Raw genomic sequence first — 20,883 nt, 5'->3', positions numbered from 1 at the left:
GAAGGTCTCCCCATCTGAGAAGCTATGGAAGTTTCCTCCTTCAGTGAAAGGTGACCTCTACAGTCTCTTACAACTGAGATTCTCTAATTCTAACAATAAAAGGGGGAACTGAACAAAGAGCTTACATGGGGAATATATACAGTTTGGATCTTTAACTACATATTGGTCTGACTTTTAAATCAAGGAGCTCCCCTACTGCACACACACACAAAATGTTTTGTTTTGTTTTTTTTCAACTATAGATTCACCAGTGAAAAGAAAGCTTTTAGAATGGGGAAGAGAAGGAATTGAAGGTCAGTTCAATCCATTAACTAAACATGGTATAGGTAAAGAATGGGATGAAGTTCTAGTGATATCCAGAGAAAACTGACACAATTCCTGCCCTCAGGAATCTCATGGAGACCTATGTATATATGTGTATAAATGCATGTGTATAAATACAAGACAAGCTGTGGTCAGAGGAAGAGAGAAATCCAAACAAAGTGCTCTGGGATTTAATAGAGGAAAGAGTTTCAGCTTCAGCAGAATGAAGGAAGACATTTCACTGGATCCTAACCATGAGATCACAGAGATGAAAGGGAACTCGGTATCTATCTAAAGGAAGTGACATTAGAAGACCAGAAAACCTGGATTAAAATCTCAGCTCTGCTGCTCACTACCTATGTAACTGTCATCTTACAACTGTTTGGGCCTTTTTTCTGAGTCTGTACAATGAGAGAATTGGACTCAATGATCTCTTAGTCACTTCTGGCATAAAATTGATGAGCCTAATCCAACCAGCACCAGAATAATACTCTACTCTGAAATAAATCCAACAAACAACCATCCAGCTTCTGCTGGAAAAACTTCTTTAGGTGGGATATCCACTATTGCAAAAGACTATTCTTTCCATTTTGGGACAGTTTTAATTATTAGGAAATATTTCTTGATATTTCCTAAATCAGTCTTATTACCACTTCTTAGGTCTATCTATTGACATCAAGCAGAGCAAATTCTTGGAATATTTGATCCTTTAGACACACTCCATTTTGTCAATAGCCTCTCTGAAATGTGATAAAATGAACTGAAGCAATAGTCCAGATGTCAGCTAACAAGAGCAAAGGGATTGTCAAATAAACTACATCTTTAGGGATTTCAATAAACTGACATATTAAGGCATCATTGGCAGACATTGAGGTGGAAGCATCCATCTTGAATTAAATATCAGGCCAGAGAAAAGGGAGAAAGAGAGGGAGAGAGAGATAGACAGAAACAGAAATAGAGACAGAGAGAATAGAGAGACAGAGAGAGAAGAGATACACACAAGAGAATGAGGGGCAAAGCATTTATTAAGGTCTTATTTTGTAGCAGGCATTGAGATATAAATATAAACAAGTAGGATGATCCATCTTTTCAAGAAATTTATATCAGAATGGGAACAATAAGTAAAGAAAAAGGGAGAATGAGAGAGAAACATCGGGGAAAGCAACACAAAATGTCCTGAAATTAAGGTTTTGTTTTGCTTTAAGGAAAACTCCATTTAATCTTATGCTTTCCAGTGATTTTATAGGAATGTGTATTGGATTTTGTCAAATGCTGTTTCTGCATCAATTGAGATAATTATATGATTTTTTATAGTTTTTATTTACCAGATATATGCATAGGTAATTTTACAACATTGACAATTGCTAAACCTTTTGTTCTAATTTTTCCCATTTCTCCCCCCCCCCTTAGATGGCAAGTTGACCAATATATGTCAAATATGTTAAAGTATAAATTAAATACAATATATGTATACATGTCCAAACAGTTGTTTTGCTATAAAAAAGAACTTTGAAATAGTGTACAATTAGCCTGTGAAGGAAATCCAAAATGCAGGAGGACAAAATTAGAGGAATTGGGAATTCTATGTAGTGATTTATACTCATCTCTCAGAGTTCTTTCACTGGGTGTAGCTGGTTCAGTTCATTACTGCTCTATTGGAATTGATTTGGTTCATCTCATTGTTGAAGAGGGTCACATCCATCAGAATTGATCATCATATAGGAATATTGTTGAAGTATATGATGATCTCTTGGTCCTGCTCATTTCACTCAGCATCAGTTCATGTAAGTCTCTCCAGGCCTTTCTGAAATCATCCCGCTGGTCATTTCTTATAGAACAATAATATTCCATAATATTCATATAACACAACTTTTCAGCCATTCTCCAATTGATGGGAATCCATTCAGTTTCCAGTTTCTGGCCACCACAAAGAGAGCTGCCATAAACATTCTTGCACATACAGGTCCCTTTCCCTTCATTAAGATCTCTTTGAGATATAAGCCCACATTATTTTTTAAAAACAATTTCAATTTGGGAGTCAGGCACTTAAGTTTCAGGAACAGGACTGGCATCTGAGTTCATTTCAAGTTTGTGATAAAAGAAAAAGCTATATATTTGCTAAAGGTGTTTGCCACTGTTATAGAAGATATACCATTTGGATTCAAAATCCAAGGAGTTGTTATAAAAGAAAAGAATCTTTTGTTTATGAATTATTTTGGACTAATTGCATCAAGTTTTAAAACACTGCAAATCCTCCTAAAAGGAGATCTATAACTATTCATAAGAAGTAGGCCTTTTCATTCCCACAGGAAGAAAAATATAGAAAAATAATTGCTACTGTTAAGTCTCTTAGGACATGTAATCACAGAAAATTTAGATTTTATTCATTGTGTGTGTGTGTGTGTGTGTGTGTGTGTGTGTGTGTGTGTGTATGTGAAGACACTGAAAATTAAGAATGAACTAAATGTACAACAGGAAAGGAGTAAAGTTGGTTTCCTTGTCTTAGGAAAATAACCTAATTATTTTAATGTTCCCATATTTTTATGCTCAAAGAAATAAAACTTTGAACAAGTCATTTTCCCTGAGCCTCAGTTTCTTTATATGTAATGTGAGGGGTTGGACTGGATGGTTTTTGTGGTAGTTTTTACCTCTAAATCTATGATTCTAGTGATGTTGTATCTATGAGTATTATAAAATAATAGAATTTCCAAAAGTTAAAGCTGAGAATTATTTCATGGAAAATGGTAATAACACCTTTTAGCACATGCATATCTTTAACCATTACAAATAATAAATTGCTCAGAGAAAAGGAATGAAAGATGTCATCCAAGAAATATATGATTGGGGGAAAAAGATGGGCTGTCATGTTATTGAAATAAAGATAGTCCACATGCTTCATGGACATCCATACTTTGTCAGTGTCAAGATATTTAGATGAAGAATTAAATGAGCAAAACCAAGAGAATGATTTATATGACAACATTGTAAAAATAGTCAACTTTGAAAGCTATTAAAATATGATCAATAATACAATGTCCATTTATGATTCTAGAGGATTGATAAAGAAACAGGCTATTATAGAGACATGATAGTTTTATAGAGAAGCTTTTATACATAAATACGAGGGAATATTTTGTTTAAGATACATATTTGTTACAAAAATTTGTTTTTATTTTCTTTTTTTCCTATTAAGCTAAAGATAGTAGAAGATAGAGAAAATAGGTTTTGGTTCTTTTTTTAATGGATAGGTGGCAAGAGTGCGATAGATGTGAAATATGCATGCACTTTCAAAATACTGCATACTCCATTTTAATTTTATTTAAATTTCTAACTATTTTATTTTGTTGCAAGAGCCTCCACAAAGCAGGAGTAATCTATAAATGTATATAGTATAAAACCATAGGGTATTAGTAAAAATTAAAAAAAATATTTATGGCTGTTGTATTCAAACCTTATCACTCTATAAAAATAAAAACTGCAAAAATATATATTCTTATTTCTAAATTATTTATATGTGCTACTGTTATATATATATTATAAAACTAACAACAGATAAGAACTTTAAAAGGCTAAAAATAAATTAATATTTGATCTTAGAGTAAACAAAAACTACTGGAATTATTAAGTAAAAATGTGACAAATTCAGACTCTTGTTTTAGAAAAATCATTTTACCAGCTATGCAGACAATGGAATGGATGAAGGAAACCCTTGAGCCATAGAGACAGATTAGTGAAATATTACAATAGTACAGGAAATAGATAATGAGGGCCTGAGCTAGGATGATAGCTATGTGAGTAGAGAAAAGACAGATGTAAGAAATAGCATAAAGGTAGAAATGAGGAGATTTGGCAACTGCTTTGATAGATGATGGAGACTGAGAAGCATAGTATGATACCAAGATTACAAATCTAGGTACTTGAAGAATTATCTGTTCTTGACATTAATAGGGGAGTTCAGAAGAAGTTGGTTTTGAAGAAAAGATCATGTAACTAGATCTGTGATACAGATAATGGGTGAAGACTAAAGTGATGTTGGATTGGAGTTAAGTTCATGATTGGCTTATTGTGGAAAAGGCAGGATGAGATATACCTTACCACTGTCTAATTCATCACACACTACTTGTAGGTACCCTTGGAGTCATACCATAGACCCCTGAAGGAGTATAATCAATAAACCACTGCTATGGAGAGGCTGTCAGCATATTAGGTGAACGTGGAGAATTACATGGGCAAGATTCACACTGGCTAGGCAGGGAGTATCCACATGGATGAAACTACATGTCTTTTGAAATATTAATTTTTCTCCTAACACTGTCTCTTGCACCTAGTAAATAGAAGTTTTATACATTGAATTGTTTGTTGGATTGAATTAAAATTAAATCCTTCTCTCTTTGCAATATGCTGCTTGCTAGTAGCTTTATCCTTCCTAGAATCCTTTGCTCCTAAGAGTAGCTGTCATCTTCCTGTACCTAATAACAAAGACAAATAATTGAAGAAGCGTTTGAGAAAAACAATTAAACATCATAAACAGAGAAAGATGACTTCATAACGCTGCAGAATTATATTTCAGATACTTTCTAATAAAAAGATGTATTGGACAATTGAATTCTACTTTAACTCTGACCTTAAAGTTCATGTGTCTGAAAAGTACATTTCAAAGCCGTGTTCTATTCAGTAACTTGACCATAACAAAGTGTTTCCACGTTGTTTGTCAATGCTGCTGCTGTTGTTGTTTTACTGTTTGTTGGTGCTTTTGTTTCGAAGTGCAGTCTGACTTGTCTCCCATTCATAGAGGCACAGATTTATTCCAGCATTGCTGGCAATTTAGCATTCCCTAAACCTCTTGCCTTTGCTTAACTCAGAGAAAACTCCTCCGATGGCCAAATAAATTGTGACAGACAGTCCAGAAATAGAAGGTCAAAAGAGAGGTAGGAAACAATTGGGGCTTGTTCAAACCTTTGTCAGGTTCTGCTGAGTCTTAACTTGTCAGTTCATCATATTTTCTTTTAAGTTGAACTGATGCTACAAAGTTAGGAAATCTTAGACAGCTGGAGGAGGAGACAGGCTCACCTTCTTTCACAGGAATCCCCATTTTTATACATGCACAACAGATATGCACAAAAATGCATTTCTGTATCCTATTAGACATTTGGGCCTGAACCCTTTACACAGTCAGAGGAGTGAAACAGCAAGAACTGCCAAGGTGTGCCAAAAGTTCAGTTACCCAAACCAAGAAGTAATCATTTCAATACATCATAGACCCTTTATTCTAATCTTACACTGTGCTCAAGTCTAATTCTATTACTATTCATTCATTTTAGTCATGTCCCACCCTTAGTGACCCTATTTGGGGTTTTCTTGGTAAAGATAGCTAGTTTGACATTTCCTTCTCCAATTCATTTTACAGATGAGGAAACTAGGCAGAAAGGATTAAATGACTTGCACAAGGTCACACAACTAGTAAGTATCTAAAGCTAGATTTGAATTCAGGTCTTCTTGACTCCATGTCTGGTGCTCAGTCCACTGTGTCACCTAACTCTCTTAGTGACTTTTAGCAGAGATATATAGAATATCAGAGTTTTGCCCCAGAACACCAAAATTTAAAGTCAACTGACAATATTTTTTTTTATCCCTTTAACAGTTTAAGCCAACAGAATTTAACAAGTAGTTAAGAATATTAGTCATAGAGATTGGACTTGTGCTTTCAATGAGGGATTCTGAGATAATGAAACTCCTTCTACTAAAGTAGGTCATCAGTTTTTCTGAAACTTGGAATCTCAGTTACTTGAAATACTTAGAAGTTAAATAATTTCCCCATAACCACAACAAGACTTGAATCCAGGTCTTCCCCTGCACTAAAATCCCTTTCTACTTTTCCCTGCCCCCTTTTCTAGTCACCATAAATAATTAGTTAATACCAGATAGCTCCTAGTATCTTTTGTTATTTGGCACATTGAGGAGATCTCCCTTGTATCCTAAGGTTTCTTTCTTTCCCTCTACTACACACAACTGAATTTATCTTTAAAAGTTGATTTGAGAGTGCTTTTTCATAGTATTCATTTGAGATCCAGCACAAAATAGTGGTAAGTCCAGACCTGATTTCCAGAATTTACTTCCCTTCCCCAAGATTCCTATTCACATGACCATCCATATACATTCCTATGGATTGACTGACTTCTCTGGTTCCTGTGATTTGGGGCATGTAGAGACATTTTGTAACTGGTTCAGTTCTCCTAACTTTAGGATGACGAGGAACCTTTTGCATGAACTGTGTAGCTAGAACTAAGGATACTCAAGGGGCCTTAATCAAGCAGAGCCTGTCCTTTCTTTGCACTGGGATTCCTTCCTTCTGACCTATATTCTGGTGATAGAAGAGAGAATCCTAAAAGGAAAGCCCTTGATCTTCCCCATCCAAGACTGTTGTATGATCCCTGAGTGCAAGTCTTAGTTCATTAATGGCCTTGACATTTGTTCTTTCTACTTTTAGGTTTAAGAGATTAGAGAAGATTATGACTCTATGAGCTTTGAAACATCAGGAGAGTTAACTACCAGGATATCTGGGAACAGAATATATGCTGTATTTTACTAGCAGCCAATCAGTGATCTTGCCCTGAGGATCAATGATCTTTAGAACTCAGTTCATGGATAACTGAAATGCAGGCTTATTCAGTAATCATGGCCAATGTTATACAGATATTCTTGTCCTACTCTAACCAGACAGCAGAGTACAATATTGCCCCAGGGTGTTGGGTGGGAAATTTATATTTCCTATTTCCTTTTATTTTACTTTTTAAATAAATATTCTTTTGCAGGACCAGGAAATTGTTGTTCAACAACAATACTATATGATGATCAATTCTGATGGACATGGCTCTCTTCAATAATGAGATGAACCAAATCAGTTCCAATAGAGCAGTAATGAACTGAACCAGCTACACCCAGCAAAAGAACTTGGAGAATGGTTACAAACCACTACATAGAATTCCCAATCCCTTTAATTTTGTCCGCCTGCATTTTTTATTTCCTTCACAGGCTAATTGTACACTATTTCTTTCTTTCTTTTTTTTTTCTTTTCTTTTTCTTTCTGAGGCTGGGGTTAAGTGACTTGCCCAGGGTCACACAGCTAGGAAGTGTTAAGTGTCTGAGATCAGATTTGAACTCAGGTCCTCCTGAATTCAAGGCTGGTGCTCTATCCACTGTGCCACCTAGCTGCCCCCTAATTGTACACTATTTCAAAGTCTGATTCTTTTTGTACAGCAAAACAACTGTTAGGACATGTATACATATATTGTATTTAATTTATACTCTATCATATTTAACATGTATTGGTCAACCTGCCATCTAGGGGAGGAGGGGAAAATTAGAACAAAAGGTTTGGCAATTATCAGTGTTGTAAAATTACCCATGCATATATCTGGTAAATAAAAACTATTAAAATATTTAAAAATAAATAAATATTCTTTTGTAAAAGCAACTTAATGATAACTGCTCAAAAAGAAATGGAATGCTTCACTGATGGAAAGAAAACACCAAACCGGATATTCAAACTCATAGCATTTAGTGAAAATACAATTTAAAGTATGGCTATAGTGACTATCTATATATCTATGTATATATGTATCTGTTGCATAAGGAGCAGCCCAATATGTTCAAAAAGAGCAATTAATTACCAGGTTGTCTGGAGGGTGATGAATTTTTCAGGTTCAGCTGTTTATTGAAGACCATTTTCCAAGTCAAACAGGCATTGAAGAAATGCATTGATGAAAAAGGGCTCATAGTGATGACATTAGAGATCCTTGAAGTCTTAAAGTAAGTAGCAATGATAGCTTAGGGTTTCCAAAATTGCTAAATGAAATCCCTCTCCACATCATCTAATCTAGAGTTCTTTTCTTTCCCATTAGCAAGAGTGCCCAGTCTCGCTTCCCATATTAAACCATTAAGATGTCTAATCTATCATGTAAGCAATTGTTGTTCAGACTCAGCTACATAAAAAAGAATAAGAAATCAATAGAGCTTGTGACCTTTAATGAAACTGACATTTTCTAGGACATATCAGCCGCACATGCTCTACATGACTGCTCGCTCTCAGCACTTGCTATCTGTCCCCCGAGTTCTAGTGCACGATTACAGCTCTATTGATGTCTGCCAGTGCCTAATATTCAATGATATTTTTTTCTACTTTATAACAGAAAAGCAAGACTTCCTGGCCCCTGAAGACAGAGAGTAAAAACCTCTGGAAAGACTATCACACTTTAACAGACAGACTGTCATGAAGAGATCGGTAGGGATACAGAGAATCTGGCTTTAGAACCTAGAGGAGACCAGAACCCAGAGGCAGACCCTAAATAACCCCTCCTTTTTACAAAAGAGGATGCAAAATCCTGGATGTTTATGGAAGGGAAGCAGCTTCTCATTCCAAATTATGCCCATGTAAGACTAGCCTGTGGCAAAATCACCCAAAAGGCTGAGTTTGCTCAGAGCTCTTTTCTCTCATATTCAATAATCTTTTTTTTTAATTTTCCTTTCCCATCCCTAAAATTTAGAAGTTTAGACCCCCAATATTAACCAATCCCTACTCTCTCCCTTCTTCCTGTCCTAGAGATATAAGGAAAGAAAATGTCTCAGAAAGACTCTCATAGGAGAAATATCCTTACCAGCAAAATCTGGGTTTAAAATATAATCACAATTACTTCATTAGTAATTACTTATTTTACCTGATTTATAGACTGACTCACTGATTTCAACTGTCTTATTTCATAGATAAGTAAAATAAGGCCACACAATTAGTAAGGGACTGAGATAAGAGTGTAAATCATGTTTTCCTGGCTCCACGTCCAGCATGATAAAGATTGAGCCATCTAGCTGCCCAAATAAATTGCATTATATTTCCAATATACCACCATGACCCATGGATAGAGACCTTGATATATCCAGGGACACAGGCGAATAGAAAGAAAATTTCTTAGAATTCAAATCCTTCAAGAAGCACAAAACGTCACATAAAACTTGGAGTAAAGAATGGACCCAATACTAGTTGATAGCGTGGCTACTATGACAGCTAATCCTACTTCCAATTTTCAGTGGAAAATATACCTGAGGAAGAGGCTTAGAGATATAATTTAGTCATGTACCCCTTCTCACAGAAGAACAGCAGCTATCCTCTTGACTTCTACTAACCTCTAGAGCAAGGGTGGAGAACCTTTTTATGCTAAGGACTATTTAGATATTTTTATCATTTTCAGGTCATATAAAATTATCAAATTGTAGAACTCAGGCAGATGGAGTTTATTGTACCTAGCTTTCAGTTCATCATTGCCTGCAATTGTCTTGGCAGAGCCATACCAAATGATTTTGCAAGCCTTTTATGGCCCACAGGCCACATGTTTCCCAGCCCTGCTCTAAACAGAAGTCCCCCTTAGAGAAGAGTGGACAAGATTCCACAGATTTCTACCCATGCCATTGCACAAATCACATTTAGACAACCCAGGTAGAGATATAGACATACATATACACATACATGCATACATACACATATTTACATATATATGTACATAAATTGATTTGTATGTACATATATACATCTCATATGTACATTATTTTAGTAATAACATGCATTATTAATATGTATGATATATATATACAATAATATGTATGTAATAATCATTCATTAGTAATCATAATCATAATAACTAATATAGAATTGTAAAGTTTGCAAAAAACATTTTAAATAGATTTTCTTACATGGGGGAAATGAGATAATGTAGCACAATGATTTTAAAATAATAGTGGAATTAGAATCTATGACTATAGGAATGTGTGATATACTGGGAAGTTTATTGGCTTGGGAACCAGAAGTCCTAGATTCTATTCCTGTCTCTGCAACTAATACATAGTGTGAATTCATGAAAGCTATTTACCTTCACTAGACTCTTTTTCTTCTATAAAAGGAGAGAAAAGGACTAGATGATTTCAAATATTTCTTATCTCAACATAGTGCTAGAACTAAGATTTTTTTTTCTTAGTGGAGGAGAAAGAGGATAAGATTTGGAGTGAGAAGAACTTGATTTGAATCCTTCCTCTGCAATTTACTGCCTGTGTAATCTTTATCCCCTTAGCTAAAAAATGAGGGGTTTGAACTAGGTATGATCTAATGTCCCTCCCCACTTATGTACCAACTCTCATACACATAAAAATCCAAACACACACACATACACACACAACAGCAATGTCTCTGATCCTGTAATTCAAAAAATGTGTTGAAAAATGAGCAAAAAGTATCGGCCCCATCCCCTCCAAAATAATTATTGCATCTATTCCTCATTCCCAGAATCCACTTCCAGCTTTTCCACCCCTGACATCTGAGTCTGACATGTCCTTTTGGCTCATAATGAGCTTTCATTCAAGCCCCTGATCAATAGCTGAAACCAGCAGGCCTGTCTTTCTTACTTGTTTTCTCTATCTTGAATCTGCCAAGATAGATTAGGCTATTGCCAAGGTCATTCAATATGCTGGGAGTGAATGAAAAGCTATCTTGTGGACTTTTTGGAAGTCAGGACTGAAAAGAGACAAAGACCAGAGCTAAACTGTGTGTATTGTGACAGATTTAATTTGCATCAAGGTCAAAAAGGCTATTTTTTTTTTCCTTTAGTGAACCTTTACAAACACCTGAGTGGGTGACTTGTCCATCATCCAAATATGAGGTCTTTGTAATACAACAATTGGCTACAAAACTCAAGATTAGATTCACAAGTGAGGACAAAATATATGATCACACATCCAAATGTCAGTGTCCTGAGTAATTTGTGACATTGATGAGACATGTGAACTTTTGATAATCTGATATCTCTTTGGATAGTTAGCTGTTCTATTTTTAATAGATCATAGGTTCATAGATCAGAGTTTAGAAGGATCTATAAAGATCTTCCAGTCCCATTGACTCATTTAACAAATAAGTACCTTTTGTTTTTAAATCACATTTATTTCAGAATTCATTCCTCCCCCTCCATCTATTCAGTGAAACCTCCCTAGAAACAAAGGTTCAAAAAGAAAATGATATAGCAAAAGCAATTAGTATACTGACCAGATTATATACAATTTTTCAAACTCAGAGTTCCCACCTCTACAAAGAAAGTAATTTCAATTCCTTTTCTAGAATGGCTGGACAGATTTGTAGCGCTCCCAACAATGTCAGAATGGGTCTGTCAGACTGCAATCCCTCTAACATTGAGAATTTCCAAGTATTGTTATCTGACAATTTTCTGAGTATGAGATAAAATCTCATTTAGTTTTCATTGTTCTTATTATTAGTGATTCAATGTAATCTGTTAATAGTTTGCAGTTATTTTTGTGAGCCTCATCAAAATCAATTTATTTCTCATCTATTAGTGAATGGCTCTTAGTCTTGAATATTTCTCACGATTCTCTATATTTATCATTAATAACAAACCCTTATCAGTTGCATTTGATGCATTTTTCTTCCTAATTTCTACTTTCCTCTCTTATGAGCTTGTGATGTTGTTTATGCAAAACCTATTTACATTTCTTGTAATCAAAAGTATTTATTTTTGTGTTCTCTTGTATTTCATTTTTCTTAAATATCTAGTCATAATTATAAATGATATCTTCCTTCATTCTCTTCATTTTGTTAAATTATATGGTTCTTTTATATCCCAGGAAAGTATCAATATTGAAGTATATGGTACATATGCTATTATTGTTGGTTAGTCATTTTTTGGTCATTTCTAACTCTTCATGATTTCATTTGGGATATTCTTGGCAAAGATATCAAAATGGTTTGCCATTCATTCTTCTGTTCTGCTTCTTACTTAAAAATTCTATTCCATTCATCTACTCTTTAAGCCCATCACAAATAATTTATTTTTAAGTATCATTGCTTTATAATAGAATTTCAGGTCTTACCATGTTATTTATTTTTCATGGTTACATTATTATTATTAATTAATGGAATTTATACAGCAAAACACAAATAGCAAAAACTATTGGAAGAAAATAGCTAAAATATTAAATAATAACAATATATTTTCAGATTCTAGATACTTTTTTCTTCTAATTGTTTTGATTTTTTTGTACTATAAAGAAATATTTTTACAAATTAATTGCTTCAATGTCATTTATTATGCTGACACATTCTAACCATGAACAATGACTCTTACATCTATTATTTAAAACATTATTTCTTTTTAAAAATATTCTAAATATATTATTTTAAATATAAAATTTAAATATAAATATTTTTAAAATTATTTGCAACTTAATGTAGCTTGTTAGAATGATGCCTATTTTAGGCAATTTATATCTTTTTTTAAATGGGATTTTCTTTTATGTTATACTTCTCATAAGATTGAATTTCTTATTTAAAAAAAAAAAAAACAATTCAGTACACAAAGGATTTGTTGTTCTCTTCCTGTTATCTCCTCTTTAAGTTTTTCTTCTTTTCTTTGGTCCTTTGACATATTTTATCATCCCTCAATGATCATTCTTTTGCTTGATTTCTTTTCTTTTCTCTTGAAATAATAAATTACCAACATGAAAGAATTTATCTCATTATTCAGTTTCTTGTACATAATTGCACTATATTTACATTTTCATGAGTATATTTCTATTTTTTATATTGCTTCAAAGTTGGCTTTTCTGGTCAACAACTTTTTGGTTACTGTTTTGTTGTTATTATTGTTATTTTCTTTTTCAGGAATGATTCATATCTCTTTTATTAAAAAGTTTTTAATGTTTTTCATTGATAGTAAGTCTCAGATATTCTTTGTATATTTGCAAAAATGTGTTTGCTTTTTAAAATGTTACATCACACGCATTTGTTTATCTCCTTGTATCTGGAAAGTAAATTTGGGGCATTTGGCATTTGATTACAGAATCATATAACCAAGACTTACAAAGAATGCCATAAAGTCATCTAGTCCATCCCCTAATTTCACACATGAGTAAACGTTGGCCCAGGTTATTTAAATCAGGACTTAAACTTTTTTTCCTATACACTTTTCGCTTGAGAAATTTTTACATGATCCTGCATATATAGGTTTACAAAATAGGTATGCAAATCAAGCATCCACTGATCATAAATCATAATTTTGCAACCTCACATTCAATTATGAGACCCCATATGAGGTCACAACCACAGTTTACAACTTTCCCAAGGTGTTACAACTTGTATGAGTTAGAATTTGAAATATGGTCATTTACTCCAGAATCACCACTCTTTTCAATGTTCCATTTCATTGCTGAATTCTCCTGACAATTAAAAATAGTTTGACACAATACCTCACACTCTTGCTCTAAGAACCAAATTATTTTTTTTAATTTATTATCTGTTAGACTGATTTTTCTGTAATCTACTACTCAGGTTTTTAGATTTATAATTGTCTTCAGGGAGAACTTTGATCCTTAAGTTTTCTTTGTGCATTCTGTCAAGACCATGAACTTAGCTTAGATAGAGTCATAAGTTATTTTAAAGTTATTAACTTTTTTTCTTCTTTACTGCTAATTTTCCACATTTTGTAGTTTTTGTAATTAAATTAGTCATCCTCTTTCAGAAACTCTACTACTTAGTTTTGACTCTTCATTTTGTTTGTTTTTTCTTTCTCCTGTGGTTTGTCTTAAAAACTAGGTAACTCCATGATTTACCTCCATTATCAGTCAAATTCCTAGAAAAGTTCAGTGATATTTATTGACACAACTTCTTCTCCCATCATTTCTCATTACCTTATAATGTGGTTTCCCTTCTGACCATGTCACTCAAATGAAACTTGAATGATTTGCCTAAGACTAGCAATGATGATTTAATTTCAAAATCAAATGGTCTTTTATCAGTAATCTTTCATCTTGGCATCTTAGTAACATTTGCCACCACTGAACACACTGTCATATTAGTAACTTTCCTCTTCTTTATTTTGTGATACTGCTCTCCCTTACTACAATCTTACATAGAGACATGATTGAAGTATCAGCTTCTTTACTTGCTGGCTTCCTCCCAGAATCCTTTTCTCCCTTTACAGACTTTTTCCTGAAGAGAATTTGAACCGAAATCTTTCTTTTCTCAAAGCTGAAAGCCATAACTTTTGTCATGTCTGACCCTCTCGGACTTGGACTCTCTTGGAGCTTGGAGAAGTCAGTTGCCATCAATGAGGAAAGTTTTAGGCAAAAGTTTTAGGCAAATGTTTGAGCCCCATATTATACTTCTATGTGTATATATTCTATTCCCAGACAGAATGTAAGTGCCTTGATGACAAGAATTTGCACTTTCCCTCACCACTCCAGAACCTAGCATAGTGCCTGGCAAATAGTAGGAACTTAATAAGTGCTTGTTGATTGACTGATTTAATTTTGCATTGACAGGTCTGATTTCCAACTTAATTTCATTCCTAATATGTCCCTTTAGATATCTTCTTCAGTTTCTTTTAGTTGTTCTGTGCTCTCTGGTGTGTTCACAACATTATTTTTTTCATCATAGAAGCATAGTTCATTTTCTCCCTATTATATTTGTTGATTATCTTCTCATCTCTTCTTGAATTTTTACTCATTTTTCCTTCTTTATGATTCTCTCTTTTGTTTTATCTGCTTGAAGCTTAACTTTATATCTGCCTGTCTCTTTTATGCTTTTCCTCCTAATTTTTAGATTTTTCTCTCATATTTGCAGGAATTTGCCTTTTGCTTCTCTTTTACTCTCTAGTCCTTTCCCAGTTTACTGCTTCAGAGACTCTTCAAGCAAACAAGCAAGTATCCTTACCTTCTTTATGTTGGGTTATGGGAAGGTTATTTATGGCTCTTTCCCTACCCAAGATAAATTCATCAAAGAAAAGAATGATGTTTTAGAATTTTGCCCCCTCAAAACTCAGAAGCTCCTTCCCCTCAATTCGTGCATTGCATAGTTTGCCTACTATCTCTTTTAGGTGCTACTTCTCTACTTTATGAAATTCCACTAATCACTTAGTCCACAATCATTTATTAAGCAGCTACTATGTGTTAAGTATGGCTCTAGATGCTGGAGATACAAGTACAAAGAGTTAACTTCTATTAGCAATTAAGTGATTTTTGGTGGAGAAGACAAGAAGTATATATAAAATGTATACAACCCCCTTATTATGTTGCTAAATGTTCCCTACTACACCTCAGCCTTAGATGACTCCTCCATCTACACCCGTGATCTTTTCCTTCCCTCTATCATTCTATATCTTTCTTACCCTTTGCGGCTAAATTCCTTGAAAAGACCATCTATAATCGTTTCTTTTCTCTCATTCTTTTTAACCCATTTCATCTCACTTACAACCTTAGCACTCCCCCAGTAGTCTCTCTTTAAAGTTACCAATTACCTCAGTTAACAAATCCAACAGTCTCAGTTCAGTACTCATTCTCTTTAATTTTTCGCAGTGTCTAATACTTCATCAGTTTCATCCTTCATCCTCTTCTTTGTCTAAGTTTTTGAGACATCAGTCTCTCCTGGTTCATCTCTTACCTATCTTGACTGCTTCTTTTCTGTTTCCTGTACTGGATCCCCTTCCAAATCACAACTTTTAGCCACATGTGTTCCTCAAGATTCTGAGGAATCCTAAACCCTTTTTCTTTTATATACTGCTTCATTTGGTGATCTCATTAGCTCCCATGAATTTAATTATTACCTCTAGAAAGGCCATTTTCAAATTTATCTATCCTTCCCCAATATCTCCATTTATCTCCCAATCTTTCATCTCCAATTTATTTTCACATTTCTTGAACTAGTTGTCCAGTAGATATCTTCAGATTTATCTAAAAAGAGCTCATCATCTTTCCCCAAAAATCCCTCCCCCTAACTTCTTTCCTACTGTTGAGGTTAACACCATTTTCTTGGTTTCTCAGGCTCACAACCTTCTCAACTCCTCACTATCTCTCATCCCCCTCCCCACTTCCTGTCCAATTTGTTGCCAAGGCCTATTGATATCACTTCACAACATCTCTTGTATATGTCCTTTTCTTCTTTGACACTGCCATTAGTGCAACCCTTCATCACCTTATACCTAGATTATTTCAATAGCCTTCTAAAGGGTTGTCCTGGCCCAAGTCTTTCCTTACATTCATCTATCTTCCATTTAGGCACCAGATTGACTTTCCTAAAGCACAGATATGACCTTTTCATTACCTTTCTTAAAAAGCTCTTTTTGCCTTCAGAATCAAATATAAACCCTCTGTCTGACAGTCAAAGCCCTCTATAACTTAGCTTTCTCCTACTTTTCCATTCTTCTCCTTGACATATACTCTTAGATCCAATGACACTGACTTCCTTACTGTGACACAAACAAGACACACCATCTCATCATCCAATTTTTTTCTGGCTGTTCCACATGTCTGAAATGCAATCCCCTCTCATTCTGGCTTCTGCCTTTCCAGGCTTCACTGCAGTCCAAATTAAAATTTCTCCAGAAAGCTTCAACCTTTTTAATTATTTCTTATTTGTCCTAAACATTATAGTTTTTTATTTTTTTTTTCTGTTTGTTCTCTTCTCCCATTACCATATGAGCTCCTTGACATCAGGGACTGATTTTTATCTTTTATATTTCACAGCTAAACACAGTGTCTATCACACAGTAGGTATTTAATAATGTTTTTTTCATTGATTCAACATCCTAATTACCTTCCTATGGACAATTTTTAACTACATCAATGATCTTTCTAAAGTAGTGTCCCAACATAAATTTGGTGCTCTAGATACAGTCTAATAAGTGAGCTTTTTTTAACTTCTCACTTCTCCTAGCTGAACCTATACATGAAGGAACCAGAGTCATTCTCACAGTCAGGAATACCAGTAACTCAGCTACATATGTCCCTGTGCTTCATGACTTGCATGTCTATTTACTTGAAGATATTTATATGAGGGAAGAAGATAGGAGACTCTCAAAGACTTCAAATCAACAAGACCCAAATGAATAAATATTCAATGGCAGAATTTCAGATATTTTAACAGATTATGGAATTCTGACATCCTTAAAGTCATATCCCTTATGTAGAGTTGTTTCATGCTATTTCTAAAATCAACGCAATATATAATCAAATATGGGAAGAATATCTCTCATGATTCCTTCCAGTACCTTTGACAATTTAATAATGACAAAATTAAGTTCCTACTATGTGAAAGGTACTGTGCCAGGCACTGAGAGTACAAGAAAATTTTATTAAAGTCAATTTGCATTTATTACATTCTCAATGTCTGAAAAAAAAAACGCCATCCTAGACACTGGGAAAGCAAAAATAAAAATACATACATGAGATCAAGAGCAGGGAATATGCTAATTATTGAGCTTAATCTGAAGCTGAGTGGAAGGATGAGACAAAAGTAATCTGCCTAGAAAAAATCCTATAGGGAGAAATCTCAGAATTCTTTCACTTTTTAAAGCTATCATCTCTGGGCCAAATCTCAGTCCTGCTGGATAGGTACCTCCAAACAAAGCCCATTTTCTTACACTTTACTGAAAGTCAACAGAGTTTATATAATGGTCTTTTGCAAATTACTTTTAATTTATAATTGGGAATGTTAATGGAAATAGTACAATTTTGGAAGATGCTAGGTAAGTATCATTTATCTATTTTTCTTCTTGCTCAATGCCTTAAAACATTACTTCTTGCTTTCGAGGAATGTGTACATTCTAATTCCTAGTATTTTTCTCCTTGTTCTTTCTCTAAAGAGAAAGCCCAGGAAAAAGTAATGACCCTAGGAAAATCACCCTAATACTAGCTCTACTGTAGTAGTTTTATTCTTTTTTCTGTAATAGGCCATGGACCCCTTTGGTAGTTAAAGAAAAAACACTCCATATTTTCATCAAATATTATAGAACCCAAAAATGGCATTTATATTTCACAATTCTGAGATTTCCACTGAGCCCTGAAAAGCAAAGAGGCAGTTAACACAAATGTTCCTGGGTAAACTCAGTTTTCTATTGGTTAATAAATCTTTTTATATTAAGGTGAAACAATAATCATCATTTTAAACAATCATGTGGAATGCGCTGGCAAAATAGCTCATTTGGAAAGAACATTATCTGCTTATGAGCTCCTTGGAGAGTCAAAGATGGAAGGTGCTAAGAACAAAACCACTGTTCTGGTAGTTATGTTATTTCTACAACACACGGAAGCAAAATTCTGGTTTTAATAGCATAATGAGAAAACAATGCAAATTTTGATTAAATAAAAACAGAGAATACTTATTATAGCCACATGCATTTTTCATTTCCTTTCTGGCTTTGAGGAGGATTCACAGGAGATATCAGCAACCATCTGTAAGCACCTCAGGTACCCATTGAGGGGAGAAGTAGATTCTGAATCTGATACCTTTTTTGTCCTATACAGTGGAGATCACTTTAACCATAACGGTAGTATAGGTAAAGAATGAAAAGACAGTCAGGACACTAGAGAGAGAGAGAGCCAGACACAAAGAGAGACAAAGAGAGAAAAATTGATGACACAGAGTGAGATGACAAGAAAGAAACAGACGTGACAGAATCAGAAAGATAGGGAACAGACAAGAGAGAGAGAGAGAGAGAGAGAGAGAGAGAGAGAGAGACGAGACGAGAGATAGGACGAGACAGAAAGAGAGAACGAGAGATGAGAGACAGAGAGAGAGAGAGAGAGAGAGAGAGAGAGAGAGAGAGAGAGAGAAAGAGAGAAAGAGAGTTGATCTTGATGTGAGGAAGACCTGGATTCAAATCCTGCCTCTGCCATTGTAACATATGGAAAGCTATGCCTGAGCAATTTATGTGACCTCTTCACAACCTAGGAAACACTTGAAGCTTCTTCTGTTTCTTATTTAATACAGTAAAATTTTTGTTTTTTCTTCTATAATAGTTGATGAAAATATGGAAATGTTTCCTCCCTAGTTATTAAAGATTTTGATTGTCCAGGGCAAAAGAAAGGGTAAAGTTAGTGGAATCAGTGCAGAGGATTCTCCAGGCATCCTAATTCTTTCTTGGATATAAGAATATGGAGACAGAAAAAGGAGAAAATACAAGGAAATCAAAAACATGAACACTGGGAAGTCCCTGCAGCAACAAAGGAACAGTTCTGCACCAAAATTCCTAGAGTACCCACTTCATGGGGTTATTTGAAAGCTTTAATTAGATAAAGTAAGCAAAGTGCTTCTCCTGCTTTATAACCCTGCATAAAAATTACTTAACCTTTCTGTGCCTCAGGTTCTAAAACTGATAGTGACAAGCTGAGTTGTAATCTGTATTGGTGGAGGGAGTTTCCACAATAGGGGGTTCCATGCACTGATGAAAACACTGGTCTGAACTTGGACAAAATTCCAACAAAGTATTACTGGAGGGGAAAAACTGATCATCCATGGATCATGTATCCTGTGGAGATATGTAGCATTGCAAGAAGATATGCCATTGAAATAGTTATTGTTGGAAGTTGATGCATTTTGGATAAGGGTTTGTTTTCTATTCTGATTTATCTTTTCTTTATGTTTCTCCCTGGGATGGCCTCAAGCAAACCGTAAGACAAAATATTCCCATTCTGCTCGAGTTTCCTTGCTTCTTCCCAGGTCAGTTGGTAAAACAGGTCCTCCAGAAGGAAGGAACCCAGCAGAATGGGACAAGTCTCCTAGGTTAGATGGGACTTTACAAGGCACCACATTGAATCTCTGCATTGTTAAGATGTGAAAACTGAAGGGCATTCTCTCACACATTATCAAGTTAATAGGACACTGGAGCATTGACAGGCTTAAAGGGAAATATCATAAATGATGCCATTTGTCTAGGAAGATTCCTTTTCCATCCCTTGCCATCTTAGAGATGGCATAATTTAAAAGGGAAGTGATTAATTTTTTAAGAGGGGAAATGGGCAGTCTTCTTGTGTATAACAAGGACTGATTGGAAGCTGTGTTAGGGACAATAGGATGGAAGAAGGAGCATACTGGTAGAGAGCATGCATTTCAATGTTCCACCTAAGAGTGAATTCAGGAAAAGTCATGACTCCAATCTCTCACACTACTTTATTGATGTCCTTGGATTTTGCTTGTCTATATATTCTCTTTGGTGTATGGAAGTGGGTGCATGAGCTTAGAGTACATCAACCATTTAATAAGAACCAATATGGAGTAAGCAATGATGGGAATCCAAGAATAAAAGTATATATCCTTTATAGGACATATCTTCATTTCCCTCAGTTATGCTACTTCTAAATAAAAATGTCTTGGAGAGGGGAGAGACATTATCATCTTCTATATCAATGATCTTTAGATTTAATCTCTTCTTCTGATATTTATTATGGCACCTCCAATTGCTTATTGGACATCTAGGATTGGATATCCCATAAATACTTTAAACCCCATATATCTAAAATTGAAATAATTACCCTTCAGACCCCTGCTTCTTCCTAACTTTCTTATTTTTGAGAGGTTATGACCATCCCTCAGTCATTTCATGTCAAAACCTAGATTTCATCTAACTCTTCACTCTTTTTTCAATCTCCTGCCAATAGTCAATTATTTCCCTTTGTAACAACTCTCACAAGTGGCCTCTTCTCTCCAACATTTCTGCTGCCCAGGTACAGGCCCTCATTCTTAAGACTACTGTGATAGCC

The sequence above is a fragment of the Sminthopsis crassicaudata genome, chromosome 1 (assembly GCF_048593235.1).
Source record: "Sminthopsis crassicaudata isolate SCR6 chromosome 1, ASM4859323v1, whole genome shotgun sequence".
NCBI classification, from domain to species: domain Eukaryota; kingdom Metazoa; phylum Chordata; class Mammalia; order Dasyuromorphia; family Dasyuridae; genus Sminthopsis; species Sminthopsis crassicaudata.
Note: the sequence above shows the minus strand (reverse complement) of the source record.